This window comes from Lolium perenne, chromosome 7, assembly GCF_019359855.2.
Source record: "Lolium perenne isolate Kyuss_39 chromosome 7, Kyuss_2.0, whole genome shotgun sequence".
Classification (NCBI taxonomy): Eukaryota; Viridiplantae; Streptophyta; class Magnoliopsida; order Poales; family Poaceae; genus Lolium; species Lolium perenne.
Genome location: NC_067250.2, coordinates 214,221,271 through 214,237,243, shown reverse-complemented (window position 1 = coordinate 214,237,243; position 15,973 = coordinate 214,221,271).

Sequence of the window (15,973 nt, the reverse complement as noted above, 5' to 3'; positions counted from 1 at the left end):
GATGATTTATATTGCTTCAGAGTTCTTGTATCACTTTTATGCCTCCGTTAATTTATTTTGCCGCAAGCATGATTATGACGATTCTTTGCTCTCTTGATTTGTCGCTCCCTAGTCTATTGCTAGCCTTCACTTGTATTGAGCGGGAACGCTGCTCGTACTTCCAAACACATGAAAACCAAGTTATTCCAGAGTGTCCACCATAAATACCTATGCATGGCATTTCAAACCATTCCAAGTAAATTCTCATGCGCTACCTTTAAAACCTTCAAAATGCTTCTCAATTTGTGTTTATATTTCATAGCTCATGAGGAAGTATGTGGTGTTTAGCTTTCAACCTTGTCATTTACTTTTGACGGACTCTCATATGGACTAGTGGCACATCCGCTTATCCAATAATTTTGCAAAAAGAGCTGGCAATGGGATTCCCAGTCCCGAATTAATTAACTTAAATAGACACTCCTCCATGGTTTGTGATTGTTGGACGGCACCCGAAGGATTCGGTTAGCCATGGCTTGTGTAAGCAAAGGTTGGGGGGAGTGTCATCATCATAATAAAACCAAAATAAAAAAAGGCACTCCTTCATGGTATGAGATTGTTGGCAGGCACCCGAGGATTCGGTTAGCCATGGTTTGTGAAAGAAAGGTTGGAAGGAGTGCCAAATAAATATGCAATAATTCATGGGAGCCGCTCTTGAAAGTCCGGTTGGCGAGGTAGTTAGTGTACCCATTACCATTTGTTGACAACAACAAACACCTCTCAAAATAATTTTACTCCTGTCTTTATAAAAATGAAAAGCTCTAGCGCATGTTAATCCCTGCTTCCCTCTGCGAAGGGTCAATCTTTTACTTTTAGGTTGTGTCTCCATTATTTCTTTGAGCACTATCTTGAGAGCACAACTGTCATTCTTAGTATAATATGCTTGTCTCAAAATATGATTGATTGTGGTATAACTTTGATGCATTTATCTTTTGACAATCACTACTTCTAGTCTTTCTATGAACTCCAGAGGTGCCCGGGCATTTATGTTTTGCCAACCAAATACAGGCAAGCGAGATACCACTTTATCATACTCTCTTATGAACATTGCAATCCTGCTTATATACATGATTCATGATGCTTATTATTAATTGTTGGTACCTCTCCATGATTGACATAGCTGTTAGATGATCTTATTTACATGTATCTCATTATGAATTGCTTAAGTATTAGCCATAGCATGAGAATATATACATCATATGAGCAAATGTGTTCGTGAAAGTTCTTTTATCGCTCAGTTGTTAACTGAATTGCTTGAGGACAAGCAATAAGCTAAGCTTGGGGGGAGTTGATACGTCCAAAACGTATCTACTTTCCCGAACACTTTTGCTATTGTTTTGCCTCTAATTTGTGTGTTTTGGATGCAACTAACACGGACTAACGCTGTTTTCAGCAGAACTGCTCTGGTGTCTCGTTTTTGTGCAGAAATCCAACTTTCGGGAAAAACCTCGGAATTTATGCAGAAGGCCCTATTTTCCCAGGAAACTAACGGAGCCAGAAGGGCAATTGAAGTGGAGGCCCGAGGGCCCCACACCATAGGGCGGCGCGGCCCAGGGGGGGCCCGCGCGGCCCTGTGGTGTGGCCCCCTCGGCCGGCCTCCGACGCCCTCCTTCGGACTATTTATCGGCCTCGACCTAAAAATGCACGGGGAAAAGTCGAAGTCGCCAGAAACCCTCCAGAACGCCGCCACATCGCGAAACTCCGTCGCGGGAGCCAGAAGTCTCCGTTCTGGCACTCCGCCGGGACGGGGAATTGGAGGAGATCATCGCCGCCATCACCGCCAACGCCTCTACATCAACCAGCCATGTTTCCCCCATCCATGTGTGAGTAATTCCCCCGCTGTAGGCCGAAGGGGATGGTAGGGATTGGATGAGATTGGTCATGTAATAGCATAAGATTGTTAGGGCATAGTGCCTAGTGTCCGTAGTTGGTACTTTGATGATATTGTTGCAACTTGTTATGCTTAATGCTTGTCACTAGGGCCCGAGTGCCATGATCTCAGATCTGAACATGTTATTGTTTCATCAAGATAATCATTGTTTATGGTCTTACCTATAAGTTGTATACACATGTCGCTGTCCGGAACCAATGGCCCCGAAGTGACAAGAATTGGGACAACCGGAGGGGATGGTAGCGATGTGAGGATCACATGTGTTCACGGAGTGTTAATGCTTTGCTCCGGTACTCTATTAAAAGGAGTACCTTAATATCCAGTAGTTTCCCTTGAGGCCCGGCTGCCACCGGCTGGTAGGACAAAAGATGTTGTGCAAGTTTCTCATTGCGAGCACGCACGACTATATATGGAACACATGCCTATTGATTGCTTTGTGCTTGGACACCGTTTTATTATTATCTGCAAATGCCCTGCTATGATTGTTACATGAGTTTCTCTCATCCATGCAATGCCCGTCATCCGTCCCCGTGCCTACAGTATTTTAATCCTGCTGTTTACTAAAATCACTACTGCTGTCTCTGTTACTCTGCTGCTGTTATTTCACTACTGCTACTGCTATAAAACTGTTACTACTGATAAACCCTTGCGAGCAAGTCTGTTTCCAGGTGCAGCTGAATTGACAACTCCGCTGTTAAGGCTTCCAAGTGTTCTTTGTCTCCCCTTGTGTCGAATCAATAAATTGGGTTTTACTTCCCTCGAAGACTGTTGCGATCCCCTATACTTGTGGGTCATCAGTTACCAGTCCGTAAAGTTACTTGTCAGACTTAATAATATTTCTATCTCAATTACAAGACTAGCGCTTGGTACATTACGGATGCCAATTCTACAAATTAATTTAAAATGCTATTCAGACTATGTTTATGATAATTAGTTCATATTTTAATCTAATTACTAATGAACTCCCACTTAATACAACATCCCTCATAGTTTTTAAGTGGTACACGATCCATATCCACTACACCAAAACCGATCATCACGTGAGATGATGTAGCTTCAACGTTGAACATCAACATGTTGATCACATCATCCATATGACTTGTGTTCAACCTTTCGGTTTTCTGTGTTCCGAGGCCATGTCTGTACATGCTAGGCTCGTCAAGCAAACCCAGGTATTCCGCGTGTGCAACATGGCTTACACCCGTTGTATGTGAACATAGAATCTATCACATCCGATCATCACGAGATGCTTCAAAACGACGAACTGTAGCAACGGTGCATACGAGGGGAGAACACTTTATTATCTTGATATTAATGTGAGGGATCATCTTATAATGCTACCGTCGCGATCTAAGCAAGATAAGATGCATAAAAGGATTAACATCACATGCAATTCATATGTGATATGATATGGCCCTTTAGTCTTTACGCCTTTGATCTTCATCTCCAAAGCGCGGACATGATCTCCATCATCGTCGGCGTAGCGTCAAGGTCCATGGCGCCGTCTTCATGGTTGTTCACCACATGTAGCAACTATTAATAACACTACTACATGAAATATAAAGACAACCATAAGGCTCCTGCCAGTTGCCACAATACAATAATGATCATCTCATACATATTCATCATCACATCATGGCCATATCACATCACCAAACCCTGCAAAAACAAGTTAGATGCCCCTAATTTGGTTTGCGTATTTTACGTGGTTTAGGGTTTTCGAGTAAGATCCAATCTACCTACGAATATGAACCACAACGGTGATACTAGTGTTGTCAATAGAAAGAGTAAATTGAATCTTCACTATCATGAGAGAGACAGACACCCGCAAAGCCACTTATGCAATACAAGTTGCATGTCGAGCGTGGAGCAAGTCTCATGAACGCGGTCATGTAAAATTAGCCCGGGCCGCTTCATCCCACCATCCCGCAAGATGCAAAGTACATGAACTAAAGATAACAAAAGCATCAACGCCCACAACACCATTGTGTTATACTCGTGCAACCAATCTATGCATAGACACAGCTCTGATACCACTGATGGGATTCGTAGCATAGAAAACAAAAAATTTCCTACCGCAAGAACGGATAACAAGCCAAGATCCAATCTAGAAGATGGTAGCAACGAGAAGATCATGAGACTAACCCTCGAAGATTTCCAAAGCCTACGAGATTAGATCTCGTTGTTGCTGTAGTCGATCACTTGTCGCTTTCGAAAGCGCGTAGAAGATCTTGACGGTGCCACAGTCGGGCAGCACCTCCATACTCGGTCACACGTACGGTGTTGATGTCCTTCTCCCCATTCCAGCGGGCAGCGGAAGTAGTAGATCCTCCTCGGAATCCTGACAGCACGACGTCGTGGTGTTGGTGGCGGTGGAGATCTCCGTCGGGCTTCGCCGTAAGCGCTACTAGAGGTGTATGAGGAGGAGGGGCGGCTAGGGTTTGGGGAGAGGGGGGCGCCGGCCTTGGTGCCTCTAGGGGGTGCGGCCAAGGTGTGGTTGTGGTGGCCGGCCCCCTCCCCTTGGCCCTCATTATATAGGTGGAACCCCCAAGGGTTTGCCCAAGTCTTCGAATAAGAACCCAATTCAAAAACTGCCATATGGACGAATCCTACTTGGGGTGGGACTCTCCCCTTTCCCTTTGGTGGGATGGCCGGCCCCCTATGGTGGAGTCCACCTGGGACTCCTCCCCCCTTTGGCTGGCCGGCCAAGCTAGGTGGGACTCCACCTTCCATGGTGATTTCTTCCGGACTTTTCCAGAACCTTCCATAAAAACACCGGATCATTTCCAAACATGGAAAGTTACTTCCTATATATGAATCTTATTCTCCGGACCATTCCAGACCTCCTCGTGATGTCCTGGATCCCATCCGAGACTCCGAACAAAACTTCGAACTCCATTCCATATTCCATATCTACTTAAAACGACATCAAATCTTAAGTGTGTCACCCTACGGTTCGTGAACTATGCAGACATGGTTGAGACTCTTCTCCGACCAATAACCAATAGCGGGATCTGGAGATCCATAATGGCTCCCACACATTCAACGATAACTTAGTGATCGATTGAACCATTTACATACGATACCGATTCCCTTTGTCTCACAATATTTTACTTGTCCGAGGTTTGATCATTGGTATCCCCATACCTTGTTCAACCTCGTCTCCGACAAGTACTCTTTACTCGTACAGTGGTATGTCATCTCTTGTGACCAAGTCACATGCTTGCAAGCTAATCAGACGATATTCCACCGAGAGGGCCCAGAGTATATCTATTCGTCATCGGGATGGACAAATTCCACTCTTGATCCATATGCCTCAACTCATACTTTCCGAATACCTAATCCCACCTTTATAACCACCCATTTACGTAGTGGTGTTTGATGTAATCAAAGTACCCTTCCGGTATAAGTGATTTATATGATCTCATGGTCGAAGGACTAGGTAACTATGTATTGAAAGCTTATAGCAAATTGAACTTAATGACGTGATCTTATGCTACGCTTATTTGGGTGTATGTCCATTATATCATTCATCTAATGACATAACCTTGTTATTAATAACATCCAATGTTCATGATCACGAAACCATGATCATCTATTAATCAACAAGCTAGTTATACAAGAGGCTTACTAGGGACTCCGTGTTGTTTACATAACACACATGTATCAATGTTTCGGTTAATACAATTATAGCATGGTATGCAAACATTTATCATAAACACAAAGATATATAATAACCACTTTATTATTGCCTCTTGGGCATATCTCCAACATACTTTACACACATTGCTTAATGCGATAATCTGTTGCTTGCAACTTAATACTGGAAGAGGTTTGGACGATAACCAGAAGGTGGATTATTAGTCATAGACCCAGTTGGATTATAGTCTATGTATTATGTTGTAATGCCCAAATGAATCTCATAGTAATCATATTGTCATGTATGGTCTTTATTCTGTCAATTATCCAGATGTAATTTGTTCACCCAGCATGTTATTTATCTTTATGAAGAGACACCTCTAGTGAACTATGGACCCCGGTTCTTTCCTTTACACTGATAAATTCATCTACTGCAATCATGTTCTGTTTACTTTCTGCAAGCACTGTTCTCTTTAATTACTGCAAACATCTCTTTCCACTCGATACGTTTAATCCTTTGTGTTCAGCAAAACCGGTGAGATTGATAACCACACTATAAGTTGGGGCAAAGTATTTTGGTTGTGTTGTGTGTAGGTTCCACGTTGTTGTTGATGCCAGTAGTGCGTCCTGGCAATAGTCAGCTAGCAACACGTTCAGAAGTCACGCCTTTCTTCTATTGGTCGATTAAACCTTGTTTTCTTACTGAGGGAAAATTTGTTGTTGTGCTCATCACACCTTCCTTTTGAGGTTCCCCAACGAGATTGCTAACTTCCAAGGCAGCACCATCACGGATCTGAACACTACGTGATTCTAAGGCCGGTGAAATTCGAGTCGGATAGTATCGACAACCGGTTGAGGCGAATCTCTTAAGCGGTTAGGAATAGAAACCGCCTCTAAGACTGGTTGTCCTAAGACGACCGACACTAGAAACCGTTGCCTAGGTCAAATCTGAAAGCAGCTCACCCGCCAGTTCGAGTGACCGTACAACGCAGTTCTTCCTCCTCTAGATTTTTCTCTGGATTTCTCCAATCCTCTCTACATTTCTTCGTAAGATGAAGTAGATTGTGCTGCTACATTTCGTTTTGTCTAGTTGGCACCCTAGATTGATGTGAGATGTGTTCCTCTCTGGATTTTCTTCATTTCATTTAGGGTTTTCCAGCTCTTGTTTTTCTGTTTTTTTCTCACAATGTTCTTCTGATTTGATGTATTTTGTTGTATTTCCACTCCCCCTTCTTGGCTGATAGTAGATGGCTAGCCCAGGGACTACTTCAACTTCCACCTTCAGAGGCCTTCTAGCTCCGCCGTGTTTGGCTCCCGGTGCGGTGACCCAACTGGTGATGTCCTCAACGTTGTCGTAGTTGAGCATGGTAGGATGCAGTGTGAGCTTGGTGGCGTATAACCTCACTAAGGAGGGAGCCATTTCCATTGTTACCGTCTCGGTTGTTAAAATTAGGTCCGCATGCCCAGGACTTGATCTTGGTACCAATCCATAACGATCAAAGTCGAATCGTGAGTCTATTAATGAAGCAAATTCAATGAAACAACAACGGGTACCGTATAGAAGGGGCCATAAACTAGAGAGTCTTGACCAATTTAAAAGATCATTTGGTGTAGTTGAAATAACATAATTGGAACTTGTTTGGTCAAGTAAGGGAAACTCAATCAAATTCATAACTGTCCCAATGGAATCTTTTCCTTCTTTTTTTGTGTCCAAATATTCAGTTAAGATCACGTTCTTCAGTTGATCTAAGGTATTTTGTGCAAAATCTAGGGACTTGTCTTGATTCTTCAACCTTTCTAAGATCCTTTATGTATATTTACCTACACCGCTCAAAGTTAATGAAGATTCTCGGTCCTTCGGAACCATCCCCGTTAAAAGAATACAATTGCATTATTTGCACAGGTAGCTATAAAAATAAAGAAGTTAAGGTTATTTTGCCGGATAAGGAGTTAAGTTTTAGAGAATCATGTACAAATGGCTTAATACAGTGGCATTGTTTGTACAGTTGGTAAGGGCCTTTTGTAGAAAACATGCCTTTAGTCCCGGTTGATAAGGGCCTCTAGTCACAGTTTTGCAACCGGGATTACAGAATCGAGACTAAAGTCCCCCTAGTTCCGGTTGCGTTACGAACCCAGACTAAAGGCCCTCCACATGGGCTGCGGGCGCGCCGGGGTGGAGGACCTTTATTTCCGGTTTGTAACACCAACCGGGACTAAAAGCTATGACGTCTATTTTTTTATTCAATTTTTTTTCTAATTTTTCCACTACTTTTTTTTCTAATTTTTTCAGATTTCTATTAGTTGAGTTATGTGACTAGTTTAGTATTGGTCAAACTTCCTGATCGATCACCCATCCTCAAAGTGCTCCAGCACTGACACACTTAACTTCTGAGTTTCCTTTGTCCCGCTTCCAGTGCTTTGCACGCACGTTATTGATACTAGCAATGGATGGGCGCGGCGGCACGCCGCGCCAACTGTATGACACAAGTTTAGAAATATGTTGGGATTGATAGAAGTATTGTGTATCTTGTTGTTCAGACAGTGTGCTTTAAGATAGTGGGTAACAAAATATCATAGTGCATACGCTAAAATTATGTGTATATGAAAGTGATCTTGTGGAGGCATTAGATAGGCATAGAAACTCAGTCTTGCAATAATAACTGGTAATTCATATTGATCATCGTACTATCTCCGGCTAAAATGATGCCCTCATATTAGTCCAGATAGTCCTCCTCTTCAATGAAGTTCAGAATGCCCCGCACAAAAATGTATCACATCAGTGAAAAAAATATGATAACTATCTAAACAATGACATCATACATGCGTCTCCGTAGGAGTTATAGCTCATATGTGTTGAAGAAATATGTATGTGAACCGTAAAACTAAATCTGGGTCTTTCTCAAAGCTCCAACTTCAAATTATCCATCTAGCAATGATAGCAAACCTTATGTGATTCAAAGAAGGCCTCCACTTCATAGTGGAATCAACAGAATCGCTATGATGCACACAAACTCTTACATTTTTTTTTCAACACTTGAGATATGCTTTGTTATGGGCAAGGAGATAAAAGAGTAGACAACACACAGTCACGTCATGATAAGAGAACAATCAAGAACAAAATGTAAGGGGAGAACTGTGGGGATATTGTCAGCAATCAGCCAAGCACAAAGCCAAATGTGTTGCTTGAAATCAGATCAATTCATAGTAAAATGGGTTGGAGATAGTATCAATTGTTCTTGCCTCTAGGTCTTTGTATCAAACTTAGATCATTAATGAACTAAATTAAATATCAAGAACACGTACAATAGGAAGTTTAAAGTTTATCCCTATGTGAAGCACATGATCACAAAATTAAAATAACAAAGCATACACCAGGATAGATATTTCATATGACCATAGGTCACCACTTCATCTATACATATAATAGGTGAGTAGAGTGTACAAAGCTAAAACAACAAGACACTCAACACCAAAGAGAGACAATGACCAAGTATATAGTGCATCAATTGCTGACACAAAAGATAGTAATAGAGAACCATGTTCACTTAGCTTGCAAATACGTTGAATGATTCCTGAATTCCATAGCTGCAAGTAAAACAACATATAACCACCAGTGCAAAGTTAATAAACATGCAACAATCGTCAATTTCAAGAACGGAGACAAAACATCACTGTGATACAACCAAATCGAAGTTAAGAAACATCATTCCATGACGGCCAATATTTGTCTGATCTAAACACAATAATGCATGACCACCACCAAGCACTGAATCCAAAACATGCTCCCACAACATGGGTATTCATACCATTATCATCCAGGCATCACATATTTTTTTTTCCGCAAGAAGTAAAATAAATTTCAGTGAAATACTAAAAGGCCATGCAGTTTCAGAAACTCAGACTTGATTCTGTGTAATGAGTTGGTTGTGCTCCTTGTCAGCCTGGGAACATCCACGGCAGGGTACGCCATGCACTTGCATTGTTGAGGTAACCCTCTGGCGGCGGTCACCCTGTTGGAAGTGAAAGAGCATCCTGGCTCTAGGTCCAGCGGTGACACCCTCTCTATCTCCTTGTCTCACTACACCCTGCAATTTACGAAATCTCATATGAGTACACTAATAATCAAACTCCGTTTGACTTTGTTTTGTGTGAACAAATTGTGCAGAAATGAGCATTGGTGCTCTGTCCTGAATACACTAGATAAGGAAATGCCATAAAAATTGGCTCATGTACTCAAACCCCCCTATAATTTGCACACCCAAAAACAACATGTCCAACAACACATAAACTTTGGGGATTAGGGCATGGATAATGAAGACCAAAGCATTAGACTATGTACATATATTCACAAGAGTAGCGCCGAATCATTGGTCTACCTAGATGCATGGGTCAGTGAAAAGAAGTAGCAATTCGGAATAGAAGTATGGAATTCAACGAATAATCATAATAATTACAAACAGGAAATGATATGAAAATAAGAGCATATAACCATGCTTGGCATGCCTTCGCTTGCAAATAAAGATATGTTCATAATCACATTGCTTCAAAAAGAATATATAGTTAATAGTTTAGCCTTCCCCCTACATCCAACCATCTCTAGATTGCATATCTTGGTCTTTTGATAACCTGCAATAAGAGATAGCCTGAACTTTGAACTGAAGACAATATACACTGATGCTTTTCCTGATATGATTTTCAATGGAAGAGAACCTATAAGTGAAACAATGGAGACAATATGATGAGATCTGTCAAAAGATAAATACCTTTAGGAGTCATACCTAGCACCTGATCTTGGCAGGAAAGCTCACATCAATTCAATGTGCACAAAACCGGGTCAACCGCATGATCCATTTTTTTAGCGTCTTAATTTCCTGGCACCACTTCTTTGCCGGTAAAATGACGGTAGGAACTTGAAGCACCACCTAACACGAAGAACAAAGATAGCAGCAGTAAAATTGTAGAAAGTAAAAAAAAAACGGAAATGTTCTGAATTAATTCTCAATGGAAGTGCACAATGCGGTAGTCCAAGCATATGGAAACACTCCCAAACAGTTAAAATCAGCTAGCTAAGTCCATTAGTAAATGAAATTGATTTCTCGAACAAAAGCAACCATGTAGCTTTAGTTCCAAATGGTTGAGCTCATTTGAATGAAAAAACAACAGTAATCAGAAAATGAAATAGCCTAAGACTAATAGTTAATTCATTGCTCGTCTAGATCACTTGAAAGGGCACACCGCACTCTGAAATGGATTCTAGGGAAGTGGAATTTTACTTGATAGACCTTTTTTTTATATAGAACATGCTTATCTCAGGATTACAGCAAAGAGCAAGACAACGTAAGTTGCAAAAAAGTGCAGGGGAGTAGATCTTAAAAGTCACTATCTATTCCTTTCAAGAAAGAGTATAATATGGCCCCATAGTAATCAAACCACTCACTGATAATGGCAAAGGTTTTTATGATTGGCATTTTTTGACGAACTGAGTAGATCAATTTCACTGAACTGTAGTGCTGGAACTACTGATAAGAGAAAAATGAGCATCAAGTCAAAACAAAGACAGAGCGAACTTCCTTTTGAGCAGATTTAAAGTAAAGAACCGAATCGATGCATTTCACTAAACTGCAGGAACTTCCTTTTGAGCAAATTTAAAGTAAAGAACCGAACCAATGCATTTCACTAAACTGCAGTGCTGGTACTACTGGTATGAAAAAAATTAGCATCAGGTCAAACAAAGACAACATGAACTTAATTTTGATAAGATTTTCGGTGGAGAGAACCTGCAAAGCTTTGGAAGCAGCAACCAGATATATTTCTCGACTTGCACAATAAATAGTGCATGGCTCTCACAAGATCAGACGGCCGGTGATAAACATATACTATTGTGAAGCACATAACAGAAGGATCCATTTTTTTCAAAATACGAAGTACCTTTATGCTCTTTGAGTAAGGATCATCATCCTAATTCAAAGACAAAGTGAAATAAAATAGAGAAGGTCAGTCATTGACAGTGACAATTCATAATCAGGGGAAAGAAAATACACAATTTTCATTATGCTTGCTATGACCATTTGGGTAAAGTTCTATTTCCTATTGGCAATTAAGGATGAAGTAGTCCTTTGAGTTTTCTTGAAAAAATAAGTATGAAGTAGCAGCACAATCCAAAGAGGAAACACGGAGTAGACCCCACATGATTATATTTAATAGTCATGTAAATCAGGAGCTTATGATTCGAAACAAAATCACCAGGAGATCAAAGTACTGCAAAGATACTAATAGAAAACTTGATATCTTCTATAACTCACAATAAAGTAGGTAACCACTTACTGTTATTACCAACTTTATTTTGTGTGCTCATGTAGAGTTGACAAACTCCGTGGAGGATGCACTACATGGCCAGGTAATACCCTGCTGCCGGCCAGATTTCCTCTGCAGTATTGGCATAATGAATTTGCCATCAGTTGTCAACGTGATAAGAACTATTTATTTCTTGACCAATCCGTCAGTAAGATGTCTGAACTGCTGTGAATTGGCTGGCCTGATAGAATCATCTAAGAGGGGGACCTGGCATTGAGGAGACATATCTCATAATACTGCAAGCAGCTAGAACTGAGCAGTATTTTCCATAGTACCGCAACCTGTTGGAATCAGAATTTAAAGCTCACTAAGAATATTGCAAGCAACTGGCCGATATGGATAGTACCAATAATTTTCAGTGCTTGATTCCTGAAATATTAGCCAATTTCTTTATGGTACTCAGAAGCCACGCGGCCACCAACTCACCATCAATATCACCAAGCAATTACATTGCATGGGTCTGCCTCACCCTTCAGACAAACTAAGCCGATATAGACTATCTGCATTAGAACAAATTGCATGTCAGTGGCAGGTTGTGAGATTGCAAAATCACAGATCGACAGAGAAACCGAGAAAATCACAATCCAGGGTAGAATCTACGATTTTTGCCAGCATGGTCCTAGATCGATACATGCCAATCAAAATTAGAATTAGCATGGCAAGCAACATTAGGAGATGATGCCTTGGAGGACGAACCTGATTGAGAAAGGAGGTTTCCGATATGTCCGTTGACAGGAGAAAAGGGACCGGCCGCAGATCGTGGTGCCGCTCGAAGGGAAAACATGATTGACTCTGAGGTTGTTGATGTAGCCGACAAACGCCGGACGACCGCCGCTTCGGTCCTAGAGGGCATGTATACCTCGTCGCTGCCCCACCGCTGCGGAGACAACCCAGCACTTCAAGTCGCGTGGCCGCGGGCGAGGAGTCCTGAGCTGCGCCTCTCCACAAGGTCTTGAGAGCAGAGTGATTAGGGAGGCCAGTTTCAGCCTCAACAATGACCTAGCAACAAGAGATGCGCTGCAGCCCGGAGACAGCGGCGGCGCACCCGCGAGCAGGCGACGCCAGACAGGTGGAGAGGGGGATGTGCGGCGTGCTAGCGAGGCTCCGACCAGCGAGGAGTGAGCGGAGGGAGTCGGCAGGAGCGAGGCGCGCTCGTACTCGAGGAGCTAGGCCAGCCGGAGGCGCCAGGGGCATTGCGGCGGCCGTTCGTCGAAGGTTGCTGCATCCAGGAGGAAACTTGAGCAGGGAAACATTGCGTGGCCAGGTCGAAGTTGAGCGTGGCCGGACGACTCTTTGCCGGTGACCTTCACTTAAATCCTAGAAACTGCAAGTTTGTAGACATGGGCAATGGATGGTGGGGATCTCTCTGGATTGTTTGACGGGAATCACGCACCGCTTTGACCGATTTCCAGATAGTGCTCACGACGGCTCACCACCGCTCTACCCATCTTTCAGCTATGTGCACCCAAGCGACGTACCAGAACTACCAACCACCAAAGCACCGGGAAGAAAATCATGTTAGCTAAAATCGCTAGGTAGCACCAAACTGTACACAGAAAAATCCCTGCGAAAATCAAACTACACAAAAGGGAAACAGAATAATCCAAAATTCTGAGAAAAAACGAAGCTGTTAAGGTTTAATATAGTAGTTATTTGTATCATATGTATCATATCAATCCTATTAACCTGTTAGTCACGATGTCACACTTCTTTATTGTTTGAATTCCAAATAATTTATTTTAATAAACAAAAGTAATGGTGTAATAATAACCCTGGATAAATAAAAACAATTTTTTTTTTGCAAAATCTGAAAATCTGAATTTGTTTATATTTCCCTTTGGAAGTTTTAGAATCTAAAAATTGGCTAACCGATCATAGCCCGGTGAAATCGAATGGAACTTTTTGCGTCGAGAGATTTTCATATATTAAACATTTTTCCGAGTTCGTATGCAAAAGAAATTGCTATTTTACCGAAAAATACAATTTTTTTTGCCAAATAAGTCAAAATTCATGTTTGTTATTTTTCGTAATAACTAGATCACCTAACCTACCTACATTTAAAAGGATTTATCATTTTTCGTATTTTGCAAAGCTAAAAAAAGGCGACCAAGGGGTGTGTGGAGCAAAAAAAACCAGAAAACATTTAGTCCAGGTTGGTGTCTCCAACCAAGACTAAAAACGTAGACCTTTAGTTCCAGTTTGGAACACCAGCCAAAACTAAAGAGGCTCACATCGGCGGGACCTGCTGCAACCCCTTTAGTCTCGGTTGGTATCTCCAACCGAGACTAAAGGTCCAATTGAACTGCGACTAAAACCTATGCGGCATTCTAACCGTTGAAATCGAGACTAATGCTAACATTAGTCCCGGTTCCATAACTAATGCTCTGGGCAGCTCTGAAAAAAGTCTGTTTTCTACTAGTGACGGTGCATCCATGCCACTCGGTAGGTCAGAGATGAGGTCACTGCTAGCTCAAAAACCAGATCTCACCGTAGACGAACATTCAATTCTTCGACTTGCCCAAACTTCATTTCATACATCCATGTTCTGCAGGCAGGGACCAGCTAGCCAAAATATAATTTCTGTTCAAACATAGAAGTAAGTCCAAACTGCCCGTACTCATCCGTAGTACCGCATGCGTACTACTTCAGTGACTTTAAAGAACGTGGGGGCAATGTACGTTTATAATTTGATGCCCTTAAGAGCATCTTTAGCCGCGTCCTTCAAAGCGTCTCTTAAAGGGATTTGGGACGCGCCGGACGAAAAAACCGTTCCAGCCGCGTCCTCCAAAGCCCATTTTTGTCCGGCGCGCCCCGATACGGTGTCCGGCGCCCCGAGCTCGTCCCCGTCCCACAGGGGACGCACCGGGGATGCCGGACACACCGAAAAGCGAGGCGGGGAGTGGCGGGGCCGACTCGTCAGCGGCACAATAAATTTTAACCTAACCGTCGCCTACCTCACAACGGAAGTTATTGGCGCGCAGCGACGGTGCAGTTCCCGCAGCGACGGTGCAGTTCCCGCAGAGCCGCAGCGACGCGTCCCATCGCGCCTAGCTCTGCGTGCCGGCGTTAATGAGCGCCACCGCTCCTCCGCCTCCCTCCGGCCTATAAAAGGGCCGCCTCTCATCGTCCCTCTCACACACAAATCCTAGCGCCTCTCTCCCAAACCCTAGCCGCCACCATCTCAACAAGACTCGACGCTATGTCTGGTAGAGGCGGAGGCCGACCTCGCGGTCGTGGTCGTGGTCGTGGCCGCGGCAGAGGTGAACGCTCGCCGTCGCCTCCCACGCCGTCTGATTCATCGTCGGAGATGGACGTGGAGCCGGACGTGCTGTTCGAGTTCGTCCTCGTCCTCAAGGGCGACCCGCGCGGCATCCAGAGGCTGCCAGACTCCTTCGCCGACTACGTCGCCGGCGACGACCGCCCGTGCACGATGCATCTGCGGGAGGCTGCGTGCGGCTACTACCGGTGGATCGTCGACGTGATCTACGACGCTCGTGGCAAGATGTACCTCAACATCGGCTGGGAGAAGTTCGCGCGGCACCACAGCCTCGAAGCCGGCTTCATCCTCCTGTTCTCCTACTTCGGCGACAAGGACATGAGCGTCAAGGTCTTCGACGAGACGCGCTGCCGCCGGGAATACCACGGCGACAGCACCGACGAGGAGGACGACTGAGTGTTGTTTCTTCGCAGCGAACACGTGCACGGAAGTTTCTGGATGTTCGCCTCATCGGTAGAACCAACAAGGGCACCATCCTCCCGCTGGATTTTCCAGTTTAGGTGACTGGGTGTGCCCTCGAGTGTTCTTTCTTAGCAGCGAACACAGGAAACCTTCGATGCACGGCCTAGTTAGGTTTAGTTTCTTTGCAAAATTTTATATTTGTGTCCACGACGGTTCAAACTATGTATTAGTTTGTGGAAAACCATGTTCCAAACTGTGTCTTCGTGTAAACCACGTTCCCAATTATGTATTAGTTTGTGGAAATTGAAATAAAAATGCCAAAAAAGTATTTTAAATGTTTGGGGGAGGCGTTTGGGAGACGTGGCTGGGGAGCG